Consider the following 26,751-nt stretch of genomic DNA (forward strand, 5'->3'; position numbering starts at 1 on the left):
AAGTTGAATGAAAAAAAATCAAGTGACAAAAGATGACATAGTATGATCGTGTTAATATAAATTTTTAAAACAAAAAAAGATGGATATATTATATATGTCTTTAATCGTTTATTGTCATATACAAAAACATGTAAAGAAATGTCACACCAGCATCAGGAGGATGGTTGGTTCTATAACGGAAATGGGAGAATGGGGCAAAGTGACTAATGAGGTGGGGAGAAGTTCAGTAACATCTGAAATATTTTTAGTTCTTATGAAAATTCTAAAAAGAACATGGCAAACGGATAACATTTAAAATTAGGTGAGGGATGCATACTAATTTTTTGCACTTTTGGTATTTTTGAAATATTTAAAAATTTTTACAAATATTTTAAAGAAATAATAGCCCAAGGTGGGAGGAGAGAGTGGGACTGACATAGGAGAGTATTTTCTTAAATACACCCAGTGCGTCTTCTTAGGCATTGCATGGCTCTTAAATGTCAGCAGAGGTCTCCGAAATCCCTGAGAGCTAAAAACATTATCTCAAAACCCAATTTCACAGCTTGTGGAAATTCTAAATAAAAAGAAATATACATAGATACATAGTTTCTTCAGTTTTCATTTCTTTCTCTTTTTGTTTCCATGTGAAAAATCCATATTACATATAAATTTAAATATATATCTCAATATTCAAATGAGGTTTCTTCTAAGTGGCATATTGTGAGACATTTAAAAGTAAAATCTAGGGACCTGGAGACAACAGATACAATGAAAAGTGGTAATAATTAAAATAGGTAGAATAATTTGAAACTCTATATTTGGAGTGGCAGGACACCCAGCTCACATGCAGAATACCTGTCAATTATTTCTTGCTTTAAGGACTCTCAGTAGCAGTAAAGACCTCCACGTACTGCCATTCATAGGACATCCCTAATGAAATGGATGGCTTCCCATTTGGAAAGCTCAGCTCAAAATTCCAAGTCAACAAGCCCCACCCACAGAGAATTTCCAATTTACTTTCTGTTCAATCAGCTTTATTGAAATATCCCTTGCATATAATAAAATTCACCAATTTTATGTGTGAAATTTCATGAGTTTTGACCAATGTACATGGTCATATAACTACTACTATAATAAAGTATAGAACATTTCCATCACCTAAAGATTTCCCTCATACTGTCTTGCAGTCAAATTGTTTATTCAGTCTCTGGATCCTGGTAACTACTGATCTGCTTTTGTCACTAGAGTTTTGCTTTTTCAAAAATTTCCCATAAATATAATTATAAGGTATGTATGTTGTTGTGTTCCCTTTCTTTCACTTAGCATAATGCATTTGATATTCATTGATGTTGTTCCATGTAACAGTAGTTTAATGTTTTTCATTTCTGAGGAGTATTCTACTGTATGGATACACAACTTAAACATAATTTAAAATGCCTTAATCTTAAATATGAATGGATCAGCTAACACTTATGAATAGCTTTCCACATAAAAAAAGGGACTACAGTGAATGAAAGGCGGGGAGGGGCATAAAAGAAAAGTAACTCAAGGAACAGAAAAAAAGACTTCAAGGATGTTTTAATTAAAAGTATCAGAGAGTTATGAGAATATTTTCCTTTCTAACACTATGAGAATATTATGAGAAAGGAACAATTAAAAAGCAAGAAACAGCTCTTGAATTTAAAAATATCATATTTTAAAAAACTGAAAGCTAAGAAGTCAGATAAAGTGAAAAAATTTCCAATAAATAAAAATACATGAAAATCTAGGGGAAAAATGAGATTTAAAGGACCAAAGAGGTCATGAATGGATAAAGAAGATGTGGTGTATACATACACAACGGAATATTATTCAGTCATAAAAAAGAATGGAATTCTGCCATTTGCAACAACACAAATGGACCTAGAGAATATCATGCTTAGTGAAATAAGTCAAACAGAGAAAGACAAATAGTGTATGATATCACTTATATAAGGAATCTAAAAAATGAAACAAACAAATGTATATAGCAAAACAGAAACAGACTCAAAGATATAGAAAACAAACTAGTGGTTACCAATGGGGAGAGGGAAGGGGAGAGAGAGGCAAGATAGGGGTATGGGATTAAGAGATACAAACTACTATGTATAAAATAGATAAGCAACAAGGAAATATTGTATAATACAAGGAACTGAGAGGACCTTCAAGATAGCAGAGGTGGAAGACGTGCAGATCCCCTTCCTCCCCACAAATACATTAAAAATATATCTACTTGTGGAACAGCTCCTCCAGAACACCTACTGAATGCTGGCAGAAGACCTCAGACTTCCCAAAAGGCAAGAAACTCTCCTTGTACCAGGGTAGGGCAAAAGAAAAAAGGAAAAACAGAGACAAAAGACTAGGGACAGTACCAAATGTAAAATAGACAGCTAGTGGGAAGGAGCCGCATAGCACAGGGAGATCAGCTCAGTGCTTTGTGACCACCTAGAGGGGTGGGATAGGGCAAGTGGGAGGGAGGGAGTACAAGAGAGAAAAGATACGGGGATATATGTATATGTATAGCTGATTTACTTTGTTATAAAGCAGAAACAAACACACACTTGTAAAGCAATTATACTCCAATAAAGATGTTAAAAAATAAAAAAAGAATAGGGATGGGACTGGCCCCTCTGGGAGGGAGCCGTGAAGGAGGAAAAGTTTCCACACACTAGGAAGCCCCTTCACTGGTGGAGACGGGAGGTGGGCAGAGGAGAAGCTTCAGAGCCACCGAGGAGAGCGCAGCAACAGGGGTGCAGAGGGCAAAGCAGAGAGATTCCCGCACAGAGGCTGGGTGCTGACCAGAACTCACCAGCCTGAGAGGCTTGTCTGCTCACCCGCAGGGGTGGGTGGGGGCTGGGAGCTGTGGCTCAGGGTTCAGAGGTCAGATCCCAGAGAGAGGACTGGGGTTGGCTGCGTGAACACAGCCTGAAGGGGGCTAGTGCGCCACGGCTAGCCGGGAGGGAGTCCAGGAAAAAGTCTGGACCTGCTTAAGAGTCAAGAAACCACTGTTTTGGGGTGCGCGAGAAGAGGGGATTCAGAGCACCGCCTAAATGAGCTCCAGAGATGGGCGAGAGCTGTGACTATAAGCACGGACACCAGAGAAGGGCATGAAACACTAAGGCTGTTGCTGCAGCCACCAAGAAGTCTGTGTGCAAGCACAGGTCACTATCCACACGTCCCTGGGAGCCTGTGCAGCCCGTCACTGCCAGGGTCCCGTGATCCAGGGACAACTTCCCCGGGAGAACACACGGTGTGCCTCAGGCTGTTGCAATGTCACGCCGGCCTCTGCCACCACAGGCTCGCCCCACATTCCATACCCCTCCCTCCCCCCAGCCTGAGTGAGCCAGAGCTCCCGAATCAGCTGCTACTTTAACCCCGTCCTGTCTGGGTGGGGAAGAGATACCCTCATGTGATCTAAAAGCTGAGGCAGGGCCAAATCCAAACCTGAACCCCAGGAGCTGTGCGAACAAAGAATTGAAAGGAAAATTTCTCCCAACAGCCTCAAGAGCAGTGGATTAAAGCTCCACAGTCAACTTGATGTACCCTGCATCTGTGGAATATCTGAATAGACAACGAATCATCCCAAAATTGAGATGGTGGACTTTGGGACCAACTGTAGACTTCAGGTTTGCCTTCTGCATCTAATTTGTTTTTGATTTTATGTTTCTCTTAGTTTAGTATTTACAGCTTATTAAGATTGGTAGATTTGTTTACGGATTTGGTTGCTCTCTTCCTTTTCTTTTTAATATATGTATATATGTATATACATATATATATATTTTTTTCTTCCTTTTTCTCTTTTTGTGAGTGTGTATGTGTATGCTTCTTTGTGTGATTTTGTCTGTATAGCTTTGCTTTTACCATTTGTCCCAGGGTTCTGTCTGTTTTTTTTTTTTTCAGTATGGTTTTTAGTGCTTGTTATCATTGGTAGATTTGTTTATTAGTTTGGTTGCTCTCTTCTTTCTTTATTTTTTTAAATTTTTTATTACTTCTTAAAAAATTTTAATAATATGTATTTTTTCTTTAATAACTTTATTTCCCTTTCTTTCTTTCCTTCCTTCCTCCCTCCCTCCCTCCCTCTCTCTCTCTCTCTCTCTCTTTCTTCCTTTCTTTCTTTCCTCCCTTTTCTTCTGAGCCGTGTGGCTGACAGGGTCTTGCTGTTCTGGATGGTGTTCTGGATGTCAGACCTGAGCCTCTGAGGGGAGAGAGCTGAGAGCTGAGTTCAGTACATTGGTCCATCAGAGACCTCCCAGCCCCAAGTAATATCAAATGGCAAAAGCTCTCCCAGAAATCTCCATCTCCACACTAACACTGAGCTCCACTCAAAGACCAGCAAGCCAAAGTGCTAGACACCCCATACCAAGCAACTAGCAAGACAGGAACAAAACCCCACCCATTATCAGAGAGGCTGCATAAAATCAGAATAGGTTCACAGACACCCCAAAATAGACCAGCTGACAGGTCCTGCCCACCAGAAGGACAAGATCCAGTCTCATCCACCAGAACACAGGCACCAGTCCCCTCCACCAGGAAGCCTACATAACCCACTGAACCAACGTTACTCACTGGGGGCAGACACCAAAAAAAACAGGAACTACAAACCTGCAGCCTGCAAAAAGGAGACCCCAAACACAGTAAGTTAAGCAAAACGAGAAGAAAGAGAAATACATAGCAGATGAAGGAGCAAGGTAAAACCCCACTAGACCAAACAAATGAAGAGGAAATAGGCAGTCTACCTGAAGAAGAATGCAGAGTAATGATAGTAAAGATGATCCAAAATCTTGGAAATAGAATGGAGAAAATACCAGAAACATTTAACAAGGACCCAGAAGAACAACAGATAAGTGACCTGGAAGATCAAATAGTGGAAATAACTACCACAGAGCAGAATAAAGAAAAAACAATGAAAAGAATTGAGGACAGTCTCAGAGACTTCTGGGACAACGTTAAACGCACCAACATTCAAACTATAGGGGTTCCAGAAAAAGAAGAGAAAAAGAAAGGGACTGAAAAAATATTTGAAGAGATTATAGTTGAAAACTACACAAATGTGGGAAAGGAAAGAGTCAATCAAGTCCAGGAAGTGCAGAGACTCCCATACAGGATAAATCCAAGGAGAAACATGCCAAGACACGTATGAATCAAACTATCAAAAATTAAATACAAAGAAAAAATATTAAAAGCAGCAAGGGAAAAGCAACAAGTAACATACAAGGGAATCCCCAGAAGGTTATCAGCTGATCTTTCAGCAGAAATTCTGCAAACCAGAAGGGTGTGGCAGGACATATTTAAAGTGATGAAAGGGAAAAACCTACAACCAAGATTACTCTACCCAGCAAGGATCTCATTTAGATTGGATGGAGAAATTAAAAGCTTCACAGACAAGCAAAAGCTAAGAGAATTCAGCACCACCAAACCAGCTTTACGACAAATGCTAAAGGAACTTCTCTAGGCAGGACCACAAGAGAAGAAAAAGACCTACAACAACAAACCCAAAACAATTAAGAAAATGGTAATAGGAACATACATATCGATAATTACCTTAAATATAAATGGATTAAATGCTCCAACCAAAAGACATAGACTGGCTGAATGGATACAAACAGAAGACCCGTATATATGCTGTCTACAAGAGACCCGCTTCAGACCTAGGGAAACATACAGACTGAAAGTGAGGGGATGGAAAAAGATATTCCATGCAAAAGGAAATCAAAAGAAAGCTGGAGTAGCAATTCTCATATCAGACAAAATAGACTTTAAAATAAAGACTATTACAAGAGACAAAGAAGCACACTACATAATGATCAAGGGATCAATCCACGAAGAAGATATAACAATTGTAAATATTTATGCACGCAACATAGGAGCACCTCAATACAAACGCAAATGCTTACAGCCAAAAAAGGGGAAATCGACAGTAACACAATCATAGTAGGAGACTTTAACACCCCACTTTCACCAATGGACAGATCATCCAAAATGAAAATAAATAAGGAAACACAAGCTTTAAATGATACATTAAAGAAGATGGACTGAATTGATATTTATCAGACATTCCATCCAAAAACAGCAGACTACATTTTCTTCTCAAGTGCTCATGGAAAGTTCTCCAACATAGATCATATCTTGGGTCACAAATCAAGCCTTGCTAAATTTAAGAAAATTGAAATTGTATCAAGTATCTTTTCTGACCACAAGGCTATGAGACTAGATATCAATTACAGGAAAAAACCTGTAAAAAATACAAACACATGGAGGCTAAACAATACACTACTAAATAACCAAGAGATCATGGAAGAAATCAAAGAGGAAATTAAAAAATACCTAAAAACAAATGACAATGAAAACATGATGACCCAAAACCTATGGGATACAGCAAAAGCAGTTCTAAGAGGGAAGTCTATAGCAATACAATCCTACCTCAAGAAACAAGAAACATCTCAAATAAATAACCTAACCTTACACCTAAAGCAATTAGAGAAAGAAGAACAAAAAACCCCCAAAGTTAGCAGAAGGAAAGAAATCATAAAGATGAGAGCAGAAATAAATGAAAAAGAAATGAAGGAAATAATAGCAAAGATCAATAAAACTAAAAGCTGGTTCTTTGAGAAGATAAATTAAATTGATAAACCATTAGCCAGACTCATCAAGAAAAAAGGGCAGAAGACCCATATCAACAGAATTAGAAATGAAAAAGGAGACGTAACAATTGCCACTGCAGAAATACAAAGGATCATGAGAGATTACTACAAGCAACTATATGCCAATAAAATGGACAACCTGGAAGAAATGGACAAATTCTTAGAAAAGCACAACCTTCTGATACTGAACCAGGAAGAAACAGAAAATATAAACAGACCAAGCACAAGCACTGAAATTGAGACTGTGATTAAAAATCTTCCAACAAACAAAACCCAGGATCAGATGGCTTCACAGGCAAATTCTACCAAACATTTAGAGAAGAGCTAACACCTATCCTTCTCAAACTCTTCCAAAATATAGCAGAGGGAGGAACACTCCCAAACTCATTCAGTGAGGCCCACAACCCTGATATCAAAACTAGAAAAAGATGTCACAAAAAAAGAAAACTACAGGCCAATATCACTGATGAACATAGATGCAAAAATCCTCAACAAAATACTAGAAAAAGAATCCAACAGCACATTAAAAGGATCATATACTATGATCAAGCAGGGTTTATCCCAGGAATACAAGGATTCTTCAATATATGCAAATCAATCAATATGATAAACCATATTAACAAACTGAAGGAGAAAAACCATATGGTCATCTCAGTAGATGCAGAAAAAGCTTTTGACAAAATTCAACACCCATTTATGATAAAAACACTCCAGAAAGTAGGCATAGAGGGAACTTACCTCAATATAATAAAGGCCATATATGACAAACCTACAGCCAACATCATTCTCAATGGTGAAAAGCTGAAACCATTTCCACTAAGTTCAGGAACAAGACAACGTTACCCACTCTCACTACTATTATTCAACATAGTTTTGGAAGTTTTAGCCACAGCAATCAGAGAAGAAAAAGAAATAAAAGGAATCCAAATTGGGAAAGAAGAAGTAAAACTGTCACTGTTTGCATATAACATGATACTATACATAGAGAATCCTAAAGATTCTAAAGATCTTTCTTTAGAATCTAGAGATCCTAAAGAAAACTACTAGAGTTAATCAATGACTGTGGTAAAGTAACAGGATACAAAATTAATGCATAGAAATCTCTTGCATTCCTATACACTAATGATGAAAAATCTGAAAGAGAAATTATGGAAACACTGCCATTTACCATTGCAACAAAAACAATAAAATACCTAGGAATAAATCTACCTAAGGAGACAAAGGACCTGTATGTAGAAAACTATAGGACACTGATGAAAGAAATTAAAGATGATACAAACAAATGGGGAGATATACCATGTTCTTGGATTGGAAGAATCAACACTGTGAAAATGACCATACTACCCAAAGCAATCTACAGATTCAATGCAATCCCTATCAAACTACCAATGGCATTTTTCACAGAACTAGAACACAAAATTACACAATTTGTATGGAAACACAACAGACCCCGAATAGCTAAAGCAATCTTGAGAAAGAAAAGTGGAGCTGGAGGAATCAGGCTCCTGACTTCAGACTATACTACAAAGTTACAGAAATCAAGACAGTATGGTACTGGCACAAAAACAGAATTAGAGATCAATGGAACAGGAGAGAAAGCCCAGAGGTAAACCCACACACATATGGTCACCTTATCTTTGATAAAGGAGGCAAGAATATACAATGGGGAAAAGACAGCCTCTTCAATAAGTGGTGCTGGGAGAACTGGACAGCTACATGTAAAAGAGTGAAATTAGGACACTCCCTAACACCGTACACACAAAAAAAACTCAAAATGGATTAAAGACCTAAATGTAAGGCCAGACACTATAAAACTCTTAGAGGAAAACATAGGCAGAATACTCTATGACATAAATCACAGCAGGATCCTTTTTGACCCACCTCTAGAGAAATGGAAATAAAAACAAAAATAAACAAATGGGACCTAATGAAACTATAAAGCTTTTGCACAGCAAAGGAAACTATAAACAAGATGAAAAGACAACCCTCAGAATGAGTGAAAATATTTGCAAATGGATCAACGGACAAAGGATTAATGTCCAAAATATATAAACAGCTTATGCAGCTCAATATTAAAAAAACAAAGCACTCAAAAAATGGGCAGAAGACCTAAATAGACATTTCTCCAAAGAAGATACACAGATTGCCAATAAATGCATGAAAGGATGCTCAACATTGCCAATCATTAGAGAAATACAAATCAAAACTACAATGAGGTATCACCTCACACCAGTCAGAATCGCCATCATCAAAAAATCTACAAACAATAAATGCTGGAGAGGGTGTGGAGAAAAGGGAACCCTCTTGCACTGTTGGTGGGAATGTAAATTGATACAGCCACTATGGAGCACGGTATGGAGGTTCCTTAAGAAACTAAAAGTAGAACTACCATACAACCCAGCAATCCCACTACTGGGCATATACCCTGGAAAACCATAATTCAAAAAGGGTCATGTATAACAATGTTCATTGCAGCTCTATTTACAATAGCCAGGACATGGAAGCAACCTAAGTGTCCATCGACAGATGAATGGATAAAGATGATGTGGCACATATATACAATGCAATATAACTCAGCCATAAAAAGAAACTAAATTGAGTTACTTGAAGTGAGGTGGATGGACCTAGAGACTGTCATACAGAGTGAAGTAAGTCAGAAAGAAAAACAAATACCATATGCTAACACATATATATGGAATCTAAAAAAAAAAAAAAGATTCTGAAGGACCTAGGGGCAGGACAGGAATAAAGACCCAGCCATAGAGAATCGACTGGGGGACACGGAGAGGGGGAAGGGTAAGCTGGGACAAAGTGAGAGAGTGGCATGGACATATATACACTACCAAATGTAAAATAGACAGCTAGTGGAGAAGTAGCCACATAGCACAGGGAGATCAGCTCAGTGCTTTGTGTCCAGTTAGAGGGGTGGGACAGGGAGGGTAGGAGGGAGATGCAAGAGGGAGGAGATATGGGGATATAAGTACACATATAGCTGATTCACTCTGTTATACAGCAGAAACTAACACACCATTGTAAAGCAATTATACTCCAATAAAGACGTTAAAAAAAATACAAGGAATTAAAGCTATTATCTTGTAATAACTTTTAATATAATCTGTAAAAATACTGAATCACTATGCTGTATACCTGAAACTAATGTAATATTGTAAATCAACTATACTTCATTTTTTTAAGAAAGGATCATCCAAAGAGGTCTAATATCCAATTAGTATGAATTCCAAAAGGAGAGGATGGAAAAAACAAAGAGAAGAAAATTATCACAGGAAATTACAAGAAAACACCATGAAATTGAAGGACACAAAATGTCTATACTGAAAAAGACACATTTGAATGCTCAGCACGATGAATAAAAGCCACTACACCAGTATACATCACTGTGACATTTCAGAAATCTGGGGCCAAAAAAGACAGCATCTGAGAAGCTTCCAGAGGAAAAAGTATCAGATTTAATACAGAGGGCCAAGAATAAAAAGGACATTGGACTTCTCATCAGCACTGCTGCCTTCAAAATCCAGAGGAAAAGGGAACTCATTAACCATGCATTCTAAAACCAATCACTATCAGCCCAATGTAGATTAGAATGAATAGATGCAAGTAAGAAGAAAATTAACCTAACAAATTCTCTTTTTTGGTAAGCCCATTAGGAATGTACTCTAGCAATGAAATAAAGGGGAAGAGGAAAGGATGGTGAATCCAAGAAAGAGAAAGCAAAAGTTCATCACAGAGGAATCAAAACCACCTCAAGGATGAAGCTATAAAACACAAAGAGTTCAAATTGGAAAAGGAGGACTTAGGACTCTAGAAGGGAAGACTCTAGAAAAAAGGGAAATTTGATAGAACAATTGATAGGATGAACATTTGAAAATAATTAAAATTTGTAGCTAGTAAATTATATTAAGTAAAATAATGACCCGATCAGAAACTCCAGGAAAAACAATGTTTTACAAGAAAAATATGAAATCCTGATATACTATTTGGCTTAGCAATAAACAATATTTACAAATCATGATGATATAATCAACCAATTGTGATTTAACTAAAAACATAGATGTTAACTGCATTGGAGTGGTCGGGGGGGGAGGGTACCCAAATAAAATGTCATGTATCATCAGGAAGTCAATAAATATTGTGCAAAAAAGATAAATCAAGACATCAAACTACATAAATCAAGCCTTCTAGTACCTTCTAGGTACCTGATCCCCCAACTCTCCCTTTTCTGATCCATTTTACACAAAGCCAGAGCAACTTTCCTAAAACACTACTTTGATTTTATTATACCCCACTCAAAAATCTTCAGTGGCTCTATTGTGTCTAGTGAACAAAGCTCAAATTCTGTTATGGCTAAGTTTATCATCCACCTTGACTAGGCCAAGGGTGGCCAGATATCTGGGTAAACATCATTTCTAGGTGAGGCTATCAGAGTGTTTGCAGAAGATATTAGAATCTGAATCAATAGACTGAATAAAGCAGATCGCCCTCCCCAGTGTGGGTGGGCACCATCTGATCTGATGAGGGACTAATTAGAACAAAAAGGCAGAAGAAGAAAATTTCTGGCTCTTGAGCTGGGATATCCATATTTTCCTGCCTTTGGACTGCTTCTTATACCACTGTCCCTCTGGTTCTCAGGCCTTTAGACTCAGACTGGAACTTACACCATCCGTTCTCCTGATTCTCAGGCCTTCGGGCTCAGATTGAACGCCCGCAATGATTTTACTGGGTCTCCAGCTTGCAGACAGCAGATCAGGAGACTTCTCAGCCTCCATAATCACACAAGCCAATTCCTTATCATAAATCTGAAGAACTCTGACTAATATAACTTCCTTAGCATGCCATGCAAACTTCCTATATAAACCAGTCTTTTATAAATATGGAAGTTATCTTTCCCCAAGATGTTTTTTGCTTTGTGTTCTCCTTATGTCATATTTGCACCTAAAAATGTCCCCACCTCCACCCCTTCAAATTTACTTATCAAAATCCTGCTCCAAGCTCTATGTACCCACTGCACCTCCTGGACAATTTTCTGCCTTTCTCTGCCCTACTCAGTACCACTGACTACATCCCAGTTTCCCTTGTACTTCTTTCCTGTCCCTTCTTGCTCTAATGCTGTGTCTCTGATAGTAGTTGCACCTAGCCATGGCCACAGATCACCTCCCTTCCTGGTTCCAACTCTCCTTGGGCCCTGCTAACTCCCTTTTCCCCCTGTTCTTTCAGCCCTACAGTGACAATGGCTACCCACTGTTGCTACAGCCTTTTCCTTTCTTTCTAACTTAACCCTATCTGCAAATCTATAAGTAGACTCATCCTTAAATTCAAGAGCATGCGAACTAGAAAGCAACTATCAAAATGCCAATAAGAAGGAAAGAGAGCTAGATGAACCATCTGGAGTGAATTCTGTGGCCCAACAGGACTCCAGCCCATCCAACATTCATCTCATTGCCTTCTATCATAATGTAAATCTGCTTTCTTTATCCAGAGATTATGGGTTTTTTGATTAGGGAGACCATACTTGATTTATCTTTGTTATCTAGGTTCCTACTGTGTAGATGGAGCTGTTCAATAAATGCCTGGGACGTAAGTGAATCCCAGGGTGCCTATTCAATGTGCTCTACAAAGACCTGGTCATTAGCAGTTCCTGCATAGTAGAGGATTTTCACATAACTTTCTGTTCTTAGATGTCATACTGATTAAGATTACTGAGAGGACACAGTCCTGACACCCGTGAACAAAGAGGGGAAATAGAGGATTCGGAGGAAGAGAGCACTTTGAACCAGAGATGTGTGAACCCAGAAGCATTTCGAGATTGGCATCATGTCTTGAACTAGTTTTCAAAGGAATCAGACTTGGCCAAACCCAAAGTGAATTTTGCCAAACACTTTTCCCCTTAATTTTTAAACCCATGTGTATTTTAAGGGAAATTCAGTCCATATGCTTCTGATTCATTTACACTTAACTCATCAAAATGTTGTTTTGTAAGAGTTATTTGATGTCCCAGTCTTTTGAGCTTTTGTGAAGAAATGCTTTCTCCCCTTAGAAACAGAAATCTTTAGGCAAGTCACACACAAAAAAATTGATCCCTAAAAGGTTCGAAGTCACCTCCAACCTCAAGGCCACGAGGTTCCAAGGGCTCTTCACTGGACCTGACGTGATTGCCATCTCTGCAGGAATCTGAGGGTTTTTGTGGAGGAGCTGCAAAGTGCAGGTCTGATGAGCAAAAACTGCAAGACGAAGATAATTAAAAACTCCAAAATGGGAGAGGCGACATGTCAAGATTGGGGAAGAGGTAAGAGGAAGCTACAAATCAAACACCCCAAACAGAAAGACAAAGAGAGTAGATGGATCAATTTTCTGTGTACAGGAGTTCAACAATGAGGTAGGATGAGAGGAGAGTGTGTGCAAATAGATGTCGCAGAGCACATCTACCAGAGCTTTCAGAATCCTGTTGTAGAAAACCAAATGCCTCAGCCATTTGGGAAGCAATTACGAGAACGTGTTACTAATTACTTAGATGTGCCTGTTTACTTGAGCAGTAACAGTTGTTGCTACGGACCCTGCCAACTTGCCTGCCTCACTTCTACCGCCAAGGTTGGTGCTACTTATGCTTATTGCAATAGGTTCTTCATTCTTCTTTTCTCTTATCTACTGCAGAACTCATACGTATGCATTTCTGAAAAACATTATGCTCCACAGTGTCAATGAGAAGTGGCTATTTAGAAACACAGATGACCAGAAATTGGGGACTGTATAACTGCTATCTCCTTGCAATCCATGACACTGTTGCCAGTGAAATAAAGTATCTTAGGTCACAGCATGGTGTCCTACGTCACAAGTTCTTCCTTTGTAGAATGGCCTACCTAAGACGTCATAAGAATGATAAAACTCAAGAAAACAAGAAAGCACTCTGCAAGGACAAGGAGAAATAAGAGTACTTTGATGGAGTGTTTCAGTGTGAGCAACAACTGGTGTGGGCTTTAGCATTAAGGAGAGTTGATTTTAAAATAACCGACAAAACTTGAGTATCTTTTCCTGGGTTATATGCTCTCAAAGGAAAGGAGGCCCAAAGGGGATAAATAAGAGACTCTAAAAAGAGAAAATTCCGGCACTTAACTTTTCAAGTGGAAGTGAAGGTACAGACACCTAAAGAAACAGTGATTTTTCTAGTTCTCTTTAATGAGCTCAGGAATTCTTTTTTTTTTTTTTCTTGTTTTTATTTGCGGTACACGAGCCTCTCACCGTTGTGGCCTCTCCCGTTGCGGAGCACAGGTTGCGGAGCACAGGCTCCGGACGCGCAGGCTCAGCGGCCGTGGCTCACGGGCCCCGTGTCCCCTGCATTGGCAGGCGGATTCTCAACCACTGCGCCACCAGGGAAGCCCAGGAATTCTTTTTTTTTTTAATGATAGGAGCAATGGGAACAGGAGCCATCAACAGACACAGGCCCGAAAGAATGGCTCAGACTGGGAAGGATAAAGGGAGTCAAGCCAGCAGAAATACGCTCATGGAAATAGGACAGAGCTTTCACATCTATCCTGGGAGTCCAGAGAACAAGGGAAAGGAGAAGATTCCTATCCCAAAGCAAATCAGACAACGTTATCTGATAACACTCAGAAAACAGAATTTTGTAATCCCATTATCTGCCCTATCAAACAAAATGGCACTATGAATTTGTTTATATTCCTCAACTAGATTATGAGTTCCTTGAGGACAGAGGGTAATCTCTGTTCTTTGTTTATGCCTTTGGAACCACAGCAACCAGCACAATGCTTGGTGTCTAATTCATGTTTAGCAAATATTTGTGGAATAAAAAGGGGATAAGCCTAAAGCTGGCATGTGAGGGTCTCCATCTCTGCTCCAGCCCTAGCTCTCTCCAGATATATGTATTCTTCATGTAGCAACTTGAAGGCCATTCCACTTTCTGTTCAAAACCAATAAGGCTAAGTCTTTATGTCTGTTTGTCATCCCGGGGGGCATCTAACATATACCTTATCTAGCTGGCTGCACCTTTTTTCCTTCCACCCACATTTCCCAGAAGTGAGTGGACCATTGGTTGGTCTTTCCAGGCTTGTCTACATCTGTGCTTCTGCATCCCTGCTGAGCATACCTCTCCATAGCCATCTGTAGGCCAGTCCAGAACTGAACCACACTTATCTGGTCTGCAGTGGGATATCCTGCATGATGGTCTACCCTTCTCTAACATCACCTCTTCTAAGAGTGTCTCAGTTTCTGCTTCCTGTTGTTTTTTTTGTTGTTGTTGTTGCGGTACGCGGGCCTCTCACCGTTGTGGCCTCTCCCTGGAGCACAGGCTCCGGATGCGCAGGCCCAGCGGCCATGGCTCATGGGCCTAGCCGCTCCGCGGCATGTGGGATCTTCCCGGACCGGGGCACAAACCCGTGTCCTGTTCGTGCCCCTGCATCGGCAGGCAGACTCTTAACCACTGCGCCGCCAGGGAAGCCCCTGCTTCCTGTTTATTCCAGATCCTGTTGCCCCAGTTTTCCCAGCATGCTGTAAGTCTGACTGCCCCATGACAGTCCAGGCTGAAGATGCCCGTGAGGCAATGCCGTACAGCTGCTCTCCAAGGGAGAGATGCCTCCTGACCCAGAAACATTACACCTAGGGCCATTAGGGTTAGGAATGGCAATATGCAATAGGCCAGGCCAAGTAAGGTTTTTTTCCCCTTTCTAATTAGGGATATCAGAAGGATCACATGGATATAACTTTTAAGCAAGGCATTTAGAATGATAAAACCTTACAGAAGTGATGCTCAACATTTGGAGATGAACTCTACTGAGAATCAGATGGAAGCCAGGAACCCTACTTGTACAAGTTAATCATGTAATTTCAGAGGGAATCATGTACTACATAACAAAATTTTTTTTTTTAACGGATCAACAAACCTAACAGCTATTCTCTATCGGTGATAAAAAATAAAGCATGGGGCTTCCCTGGTGGCGCAGTGGTTGAGAGTCTGCCTGCCGATGCAGGGGACACGGGTTCGAGCCCTGGTCTGGGAGGATCCCACATGCCGTGGAGCAACTGGGCCCATGAGCCACAACTACTGAGCCTGCGCGTCTGGAGCCTGTGCTCCGCAACAAAAGAGGCCGCGATAGTGAGAGGCCCGCGCACCGCGATGAAGAGTGGCCCTCGCTCACCGCAACTGGAGAAAGCCCTCGCACAGAAACGAAAACCCAACACACACAGCCAAAAATAAATAAATTAATTAAAAAATAAAGCATGTTCGAGTAGATGGGATCTAAATTGCATTCAAATACTAAGAGCCTATGATTCTAATAAAATAGTAATAACAAGAAGAAATTAATTTCTTAATGCCTACCATATGCCAGGTTCTATACTAAGTACTTTGTCTACACTGCTTTATTTAATTCTCACAACAACACTACAAATTCAGCGTTATTATACTCTCCCAATGAAATAACAATACAGATGAGGGAATTCAGACCTAGAAAGGTTAAATAACGTATCCAGGGTCCTATAGTATGTAGCAGAGGTTAAAACTCAAACATGGATTTGACTGCCTCTCTGTCAGGATAGGCAAAGTTAGGACTTCCCAAACCCCAGCAGCTTAAAGTTAGATATATTTCCTCCTGACACTACATGTGCATCACACATCAGGGGAGCTCTGTTCTTCTTGGTCACTTAGGGTCCCAGCTAACAGAGCAACACTGCCAGTCATTTTATATGAAAGAAAATGGAGGTCTTAGGGTCTCAAAGCAGCAATTCAAATGCTGTAGCCCAGAAGTAACGTATATCTCTTCCTCTCATACCCCGCTGGCCAGAATGAGTCACACGGGCAAACCCAAGGGAAACAGGAATTGCAATCTTACTTCTCGCCTAGAAGATAGAATCCCAAAAATATCAGACAGGCATCAAAATGTCTATTGCACTCCCGAAGCCCAGGTATTACCAATGAATTCTATATACCTTCAACCTAAGAAATGAAATGTTAAGCAGAGAGGTGTATTTGTTTTTCCATAATCTTGATGTAATCATAGAGCAGGGAATAAGCTAGGACAAATGTCATTCCTCACCGTCTAGTTCTGTGTACCTCAAGTTTTATGTTATGACCTAATTGGAATGTTGGAATTGTACTAAATTCCAGATACCTGCCCATAATCTGTCTTTAAAATGCAATATATTATAGTATAAGGTTTCAATATAGAAGCAGTTTTAGAGGCAACCAAATTTGAAACCTGATTCCTTCTGATCCTTGCCCTTATTTTCTGGAGAAAACTTTTAAGCAAACAAAACATTTGTCGTGCTACCACAACTCATTACAAACAATGCTGTTGATTTCCTCTTTTATTTCCAAAATCATTCTCTTCTGGAGACTTAAAGTAATACTATGTCTTCAAATGTCTGTGGTGCTTTATAGTTTGCAAAACAGGCACTTTTCACATCAGTGATCTCATTTCATCAGCCTTTCACACAGGCATTATTTTCATTATAGTTCTCCAGATGAAGAGCTGGAAGCCCAGAATGGTAAAAAACCAAAACAAAACAAAAATACTAGCCTAAGGCCACAGCTACAAGGAGACTGGACTGGGTCCAACCCTCTTCTGACCCCACAGTCTGCGCTCCTTCCTGTCGCACCTCCCAAATCTTTGTGACAATTATCTTTTAACTGCTGGTAAAATCAGTCATGGCCCATCCTCTCTTTTGTGCAAGAATATCAGAGACAAAGGGTCCCTTATTCCAAAATGATTCTGACCTATGAGGCTCCCACAGGAGGAGGTTTCAAGGGGAAGATTGCAAAATTAACAGCCATAAGAACTTCCCCAGTCAGGAAAGTTTTCATTAGCGGGCAGTAAATAAATAAATAAACCCCTGAGTGGGAATATTCTGGAAACGGGAGAACTGAGATTTACCAAGCACCTCCCGTGAACCTCACACTTAATACTGTTTGTGTTGATAATGGCTGATGTTTATGGAGGGCTCCCTCTGAATAAGTTCCAGGGCTAAGAACTGACCATGCATTATGATTACCTTTTATCCTCGAGACAGCCCCATGATGTACATATGGTCATTATTCCTCTTTTGCACACGAGACGGAGCATTGGAAACCAACTGCCAACATCATACGCAATTGACAAGCGGCTGAACTGGGATTTAAACCCAGAATGTCGAGCTCGAGAGCTTGCATTCTTGTGACTTCATGACCACAGCAAGGCTGGTACATAGAAATCATTATTCTCACTTTATGGATGTGGAAACATAGCACAAAGAGGTTCAGTAACTCTACAAAGCCGTACAGCCAATCGGCAAAGTGAAAATGAACTCAGATTTGTTCCGTATCAAAGGCCAGTTACACCAGGCACCGAGGAAGCAAGGGTCTCTGTGCCTTTTAACTCAAGGGCCATCTCAGCGAAGAGAAAACCACAGAGATAATCACCAGAGGATGCAAGACAGGCAAGACTGCATTTCCACTCTGGTTCTCAGTCTTACTGTGTCATACATGCTGTTACCTTTGGGGTTTATGAAAGAGGGAATTCCTGATGGTCCCTGGACACCTTTGGGGCACTTTCCATTAGAGACTCACACAACACTGTCCCACTGAGAAAGGCGCTGAGTGTTTGCAGCCGTTCTGGAGCATTGTTCTGTTTCTTCGGGTTTGCTTGAAGTCTTCATCTTCCAACACTCCTTTGGACATCCTCAGACACCTCCCTTCTCTAGGGTCACCACAGAGCTAATATGTTCACCCACAAAGACAATGTGCATCCCACATACTAGGATGAAGTGTGTCACCTTTGAAGGAATGTTCTGCCTAGAACTGTCACTCTTTGTGCCTTTCATTTCACATTGGATGAAGTGAATGAAGCCAGTAAGCCATTGCTTTCGAACATTTACAGAATCATCTTTCTTTGTAGCTGATGAACTGTTGAACAGGAGTGTTGAAACATTTTTCTGATTTAAAAATAACATCTACTGTGATATAATGCTGCTCAGATCTCCCTCTTGGAAGTGAGCATAATCTGGGAAATCATACTTTTATAATAACATGCAGTTGCAGAAACACAGCAAATAAAATAGCTGTCCCATCAGAAGTAAGTGTAGCACCACCTCAGGACCCAGAGAACTGGGCAAATAGAAACAGTGGGCAAACAACTCTGCTGTTTAATTTACATTTAATTTACATCTTTGAGGAAAGAAAAGAAGGAAGGAAGTAGGACCAAGGGTTGATTAGGAAAGAAAAAAAATTCAGTCATAAAAGCTCAGATGCTACTTCCAGAATTAAAGTACTGAATTTAGGTACTGAATATAGTCTCCAAGCCTGTGGTTAAATTGACTAAAAGAACAATAATAATAATAATAGCAGCTAACATTTATTTAGGGCCTAATCTCTCATCACTCAAAGATTTGACCCTTCTAAATATCCCGTCTTAAAAAAACAAACACTATGAACAACAGCATCCCAAACATCCCCCAGGGCCTCCCTGCCTCTTCCTCCTGCTTCTCAAGGAGGTTCCCTCTGTTGTTCTCCCTCCAGACCAAGAGAAGGGAGAAGTGGTGTAGGGCTTCTGCTCCCTCTGCCTGATCCCTTGGCCACCTCACTGGGGGTCATGACCCCCAACTAAAGGATTAGAGAAATAAAGCAGAGTAATTCTTTGCTCAGGCTTTAAATTCAAGGGTATTGACAAAAACAGCCATTCCAGTTGCAAAAATATTTAAGTATCTCCTCTACCTTGGAATATAGCCACCGCTATCCTAGTTCATCCGAGTGCCTCCATTCCTGCTGCTCAGACCACTCAACCCCTCCCTCAGGATCCCTGGACATTCTCGCTATCCAGTAGCTGATGGGTTAATGCCTCCCTTTGGGGGAGAAAGTGATGGCTCCAGGACCCCACTATAGCCTGTGCTCAGTACCCACGACTGCTGCATTTGCCTAGATGTTTTTTCTGAACTGTGATCTGAGTATCACCAGTGCCCCGTGATGCCTTAATAGGTATGTTCTTAGGAATGGTTCTGAGAGAGCCCATTAATTTCTGAATCCTGGAGTTAACAAAACCAAGCAGGTTTCTTTACTACAGAATATCTTGGAGTTTCAAATATTCTAATGGGAACTATGAATCTGCAGGAGGGACACAGAATATACAGGATTACCCCCAAATTATTTGAAAACAAAATCTTTTTTCCATAAACACTGAACACATTCACTGAGTCAGTCATTCAAGAAATACTTACTGAGGGCTTCCCTGGTGGCGCAGTGGTTGAGAGTCCGCCTGCCGATGCAGGGGACATGGGTTCGTGCCCCGGTCCGGGAAGATCCCACATGCCGCGGAGCGGCTGGGCCCGTGAGCCATGGCCGCTGAGCCTGCGCCTCCGGAGCCTGTGCTCCACAACGGGAGAGGCCACAACAGTGAGAGGCCTGCATACCGCAAAAAAAAAAAAAAAAAAGAAATACTTATTGAGGGCCTGCTTTATGTATGCTCCTCAGGACTGTGGATACAACAGTAATAAAACATGGAAAATCTGCATTTTTTATTGTCCATCATGTTCTTCCTAGCAGGAAAGCTAGATGATAAACAAAAGTATACAGAACACAACTGCTATGAAGAAAAACTAAAACAGGGTAAGGCAGTATTTATCACACGATAGATTATAACCGTTCAGTTGGTGGTGAAATCAATTTGAAGGGATGCTGCCAGCATGATTTTTAATGAAATAATCAGGATGGAATGGGATGAAATGAAATAGAATGGAATGGAATAGGAGGTATTAGAGGGCATCTCCCATAGTAAACATAGGTATTGTTTATGAAATTTTTGCTGTGATTTTCTGTGTATGTCATATGGGGTCATGATACAAGATGTTTTACTCACTGTGGGTGACAGCAAGTGAGTGTGAAAGCCACTGGGGTAAGAGGATATACAGTGACAAGTGGGTCTTATTTTAGAAGCAGTGGCCAAGGAAAGCTGTTTAGAGAAGATGCCATTTGAGTAGAGACCTGCGTGAAATGGGAGGGCAGTGTTCCAGACTGAGCTAATTGCACATGCAGAGGCACTGTGGTGGAAGTATGCTCACAGGTTGGAGAGTCAGCCAGAAGACCCAAGAGGCTGGAACTGAGCAAGCAAGAAGAAGACTGGGAGGAAATGGATGACAGAGGAAGCCAGGAATCAAAGCTTGAAGGCCTTTGAGGATATGGAAACAGCTTTAAATTCCAATGTGGGCAGAGACATGATCTGATTAAAGTTATAAATGGAATCACCCAGGTCCACTGGAGTGTTGACCAAAATGGACAAGAGTACAAACTACAAGACCAAAGTGTTGGAGGTGCTGGCGGTCATAAGCATTCCCTAAAACTGGATTTGGGAATCTTTGCCAAGATCAATCCCTTAGCACTTGGACTTCTGCCACACGGGTGACTGAATGGTAAGAGGAACTGTAGGGCAAGGAGGGGAACGTAGAGTGGGCACACTGCGCAGTGAACAAAAGCGTCCCCGTGAGGCAGTCCTCAGGGGAACGAGTGCTGGAAAGGTTCTAAGGCTTCCAACCACATGGTGACTCATAAATCCCCCGACCCGCCTTCCTACCATCAACAGAAAGGGAGAATTTTCCATGCCCACCTTCCAAGCATCTCCTGATTCCTTCAAACCTGTTTGTGGTGCTCTGTTTAACCTTATTCCTTCCAGGTTGAAATGCTGGAGAAGGTGGGAGCATGAGGAATTACTCAAGTAATGGAACACAAGGCAGAGAACCGTGAGACTACCATCTTACCTCAGTCCCCAGGCAGGGATTGCCCCACCTGGAGCTAGGCTGGGGACCATTCAGAAAACCCATTAGAGCCTCTGTGGGCAATGTGACAATCACAGACACAGCTGATGTGAACCTGATGCTCACGTTTGAAATGGGATAGTGCTTCCTCCACAGGTGACTTACTTTGGTTCTACCTCATATATGTGAAAATACAGTATCTGGAATTGCTGAGTATGAAAACCTAAATTTAGAATCACTTCAAAATTGCCTCTGATTCCAGGAAGATTGCCAAAGAGAACAAGAAATAAAGAGAGCTAGAGACTTTGGAGGACAAGATGTTAAACCCCCAAAAAAGAAGAAGAATGTGTCTAACTTGACAAAATACATCAACCTATTTCCATTTGTTTTTCTAAAAGTGAAGTGCATGGCAGCTCAATGAGGCATCTGAATGTGCAAAAGGGAAGCGAATATTCATGAAGTTTATTTTCTTGAAAGCCCTGTGTTTTAAATGTACAGGGCCAGCAGTCCAACAGAATCATTTAAAAATTAGGTTTGAAAATCTGGGTTCCTTCCAAGGGTTCAGTCTAGTGGGGACTTGTACTTCCGAGATAGTGGGGAAAGCCCTGGCAAATGGAGGCTGCTAGGAAAGAGAAGATAATATCTGCTGTTCCTTAAACAAAGCGGTTACTGTACGGTGGGTAATTTAGCCATGAGATGCAGACCAGCACTGTACGTGGGTGCTACCACCTCCCTGCTAGGTACCATCTAAACTGTCCCAGGCCTGAACATCGATGCCTGGTTAAACTGCCCATCGGGAGAGGGGGAGAGAGAAGCTACGAGTTCTTGATAAGGGAACATGTTCAGAGAGGAAGCTGGCGTCAAGCTTGAATGTAAGTAGAAAGAGGGAAGAGAAGTGTCTATAGAGAGAAGAGGACGGAGCTAAGGTAAAAAAGTGCTTTAAAATGCCAGGGAGAGTTACAGCAAAGAAAGAAACCAGCGGGAGAGTCCACTTACTAGACCTACACAGACATCAAAGTCACCCAGTCTGATATATACAAGTATTCTGGAATCCTACAATGACACAGACTAGCATTAACTGCGTGAGGCTCTGCCGTCACTGCCGTTGTGGAGCTGCCTTCATGAAGTAGCTGAGCAAAGATCCCAGAGCAGAAGCCCAGGGTAAGCAAGGAAGGAGAGAAGATACAGGGTGGGGCTTTCAGAGGTAAGAGAAGAAAATGTCAGGCAAGGATGAGTCTTTATTTACCCCAGTAGTTCTCATCATGGTGATGAGTTGGGGTTGGCGGGGAGGTTTGGGGGTGACTTAAACAAAACTGTGAAGATAAACAGCTTTGGCACTTTTTAACTTCATTAGCATCCTGGGCTCTCACTTATAACCTATGTCTGCCAAAGCTTAGTTGGAAGGAAGTCTGGAGACAGATAACTCCAGGACCTGCAACTGCCTAGCTGAGTAGCCTTGAATATGATATTCAAATCTACACTTTCCCCACTTTCCCTTCTGAGTAATGGGGATAGTAATTGCACTTCATATTTGGGTTAATGAGGATTAGTAAGGTAATACTGGTGAGGAACTTAGCATAGTAGTGGAACACACTAAGTACTCAGTGAGTATTCATTTGCTACTATTATCAAGACAATTCTTAACTGATAGCTAAAATGTAGATTGACAAGGACCTGGGGAATAATCTCTACCCCAGAGTAGAGGAAGTGCCCTTTGATAAGATGTTAGATGAGTTTTGGGGGCAGGAAATTTCCCTCGTGCCCTCTCAAAGTTTAACACATAGTTGTGTTCAAATATAGAACAAGCATGTAATGTGTGTCTACTGGGCCAGGCGCTGTGTTAGCCATCAAGGGAAAAAATATATATATGTATAATATAATAAAATATGATTCCTGCTCTTAAAAACATCTTTAAAAGAAAACACAGGGGCTTCCCTGGTGGCACAGTGGTTGAGAGCCCGCCTGCCGAGGCAGGGGACACGGGTTTGTGCCCCGGTCTGGGAGGATCCCACATGCCACGGAGTGGCTGGGCCCGTGAGCCATGGCCACTGGGCCTGCGCGTCCAGAGCCTGTGCTCCACAACGGGAGAGGCCACAACAGTGAGAGGCCCGCGTGCCGCAAAAAAAAAAAGAAAACACAAATTAATAGGCGTATAAAATAGGTAGCAAATTTCTATTTGGAAGAGAACCAAAAAGTATTTTGGAATTTAAGACTTAAAGTTTAATATAGCAGGCCTCTTTTTTTTTTTTTTTGGCCCATTTTCTTATTTTTGAAGTGATTTCTTAAACAAGAAAATTCTATTTTCTCATTCTTGGTTTTAGACTGTATAGAAAAAATTCTATCTCCTTAAATGTCCGGTAAAAAATGATTATTTCCTTCCTTTAAAGATAAGTAATAATATTTTGGATACACTTTGTGTTGACTTGGAATACAAGCACAGATTCCACATGGAGTCTCTGCTTTGGTTCTTGTGAAATAAGTACAGGAGACTGCAAAACTGGGAAAATGAATTCTGGAAAATGAGATGCTTTATGGCCAAGGCTGAAAAACAGATTTAATAAAGAATTAATCTTCAGAAAGTAAGTGTTCATGAGCATTTGAAAAATATTGTGCTGTTATCCATCTGACATTTTCCTCACCTGTGGCCTGATTCTCTTCCCACACTCTATCTTTGTGTTTTTGTCATAACCTAATTCAAGTGTACAGGGCTTGTCGCCATAGTGCCAAAGGATCTTTCTTGAAAAGCCCTTATTGAGGGGGTTAAGAGATTAACCGTGTCACTTGACCTCTCACCCAGTTTGGCCCTAACTAGACATTTAATGTCAAGATGAAACAGGGAAGAATTAAAAGAATGCACTAAGGCTTTCAGAATTATATTTAACACTGTCAAAATCCTTTCGATATCATTAAGAGCCTGCCAAAATTATTCTAGGCTAAACCTTTTACTTGGGGAGGAAACAAACATTTCTTTTGGCCTCCGTCTTCCCATTCACTGGATTTGAAAACTTTAATGTTATGGAGAAAGAAACAGGGAACAAAGATCCATATTAAATTAGTCAATTCTGCTTTATCACACATATAAAAATAAAGTGTAATGGGGAAAAAATTGTCTGAAATGTGTTAAAGATTTTCTTTGGATTATGATTACTCATACTGTCACTTTTCCTTTATCACACGGAAGGCATTTTTCGGAAATAAATGATAATAAAAGTTAAGGTCATTAACTTTTAATTTAGAATAAAGGGATAAATATGGCCAGTGTTTTCATCATAAATACTTATATTTCTCATTTAAATAACTTATCAGTTCTTATATTATAAACCTCAGTTTTTCAAGGTCTTGAGTAGGGAAATGTCAATGATTCCAATTTACTTGTATAAAAAAAATTGTGGGAGAGTGAGGATTCTATATTTTAAAATACATTTTCATTCCTTTCCAATGTCTTCTAGGCGAGACCAACATCCTGATAAATGGAAATTTTCAAAAGTCTGCATTAAAGAATAATATTTGTTTAAATAAATATTATTACTAATAAGTGAGTAGTGATAACCAAAATATAAAACTTTTTTTTTAAAAAAGAACTCCTTCATCCAAATGCAGTTATTCTTCAAAACAAATAGCTCAAATAGGTATGCTTATCAATAGTAACATATTTGTGTTTTCATTTTATAAAGCACATTCTTGCATATCCTCTTATTTAAATCTTACTGTAATCTTGTGGGGTCGGTTATAATAATCTTCATTTTAAAGATGAAGAAAAGGAAACTTCGAGCAAGCAAGTTGCTTAAGGTTTCACAGGCAGTAGCTGCAGAGCCGTGACTTTAAAAATGTTCTTACACTCCAAAACTAGAATTATTTCACCTGTATCACAGCAAATTCCTTGTCCATTATAGTAGTATTGGTAATGCTCAAAAGATTAGTAGGATTTTGCTTTTAGACTCGTCTTTGGAGTCCATTTATGGATCACAGGAAAAATAGACTTCATTATTTTAGAGTTGCAGCTTAGTTATTAATCAGTTTTTTTTAAAAAGTGCCCAGATGAATGACCACATTATTAGGTTATGCCCCCAAATCAAAGCCACTCTCAAATTATGAAGATTTTTTCACACCAGAGGATGTTTAAAAGACTATAACTTGGTCTTAGAAAAAAAATTTGAAAACTGAAATTCCAGAACTGTTTTAATCAATGCAGCATGTTTGAAATGGACATACAGAGTTTTATAATGGGTACGTGTCAGTTGCTTAGAACCTTTTAGGCTCTTAAATGAGAATAAATAACCCCCTGTAATTTTGCCTGCATTATTTGTACTGTTTTTCAAACGTAATGTATGACACACTCAGGCAGGAATGGATCTTGTTCAGGCAAATTCTACTGGAGCAGAGTGTCACTTTCTTGTTCTTACCACTCTAGGAACTGGAACTTTGAAAAAACAAAAATTAGTCAATCAGGTCCAACTGATTAAAATATCTCTTCTTAACAATACTTGAAACTTTTTAATCAGACCTTTAAAAAAGAGAGTGGGGGAGATTAACTAAGAAGGACTGAACTCAAATGACAGAACTGGACGGTTATCCTAAGTATATATAAATAAACCACAATTACTAAGCAACTTTTACTACAATGTTCATCTGATCTTAATCTCATTCTATGTTTCCATTATATCTGGATTATTTTCCTCTGCTGTTTTTTTCACTGGGTGGGATTTATGGTAGTTCAAGAGCTAAAATATTAAGGCAAAGAATTTGGGGTCTTTCTGTATGCAGTTATTTAAAGCTGAGTTGTTAGCATGGGAGGATTCACCACCTATAGTCTCTATAGTTCTAGCTTACATTTGTTTCAGTGTATAATTAGCAAAGTAAAATGAGAAGACCATATAGGGCTCAAACCTTCTGACCCATTCTATTCTATATTCTGCAAGTAGACCAAATACGAGTACACAGAAAAATCAGCTAGGGATCCATGTTAAAAATGCAGCTTTCTGGTCCCATGCTCATAGACCCTGCTATAATGGGTTTAGAGTTAAGCCCAGGGATTTAAACCTTCGTAGGAACTTCCCAGCCCATGCAGACAGTCCCTGGGCCACCTTTGAAAAGATACTGAATATAAACTTCTACTTACAATGTGTTGGTAAGCAGTTTAATTAATTCCCCTGGCTTTTGTCTGGAAAATAACTTCCTAGATAAATGCAACCCCAAAGTCCTTTCCTAGTAATTCTTGGCTTTCTATTCACACAACTATCATATCCAAATTACCAAAACCTGAAATTTTGCTGTGTTACATGCTCTTGCTTTTTGAAGAAAAATATTTTAGGCCAGTCTCTGATTATTAACAAATGCTATATTAGTTAAAGACCTCTAACTGAGACTATGA

Source organism: Lagenorhynchus albirostris, chromosome 17, assembly GCF_949774975.1.
Source record: "Lagenorhynchus albirostris chromosome 17, mLagAlb1.1, whole genome shotgun sequence".
NCBI lineage: Eukaryota > Metazoa > Chordata > Mammalia > Artiodactyla > Delphinidae > Lagenorhynchus > Lagenorhynchus albirostris.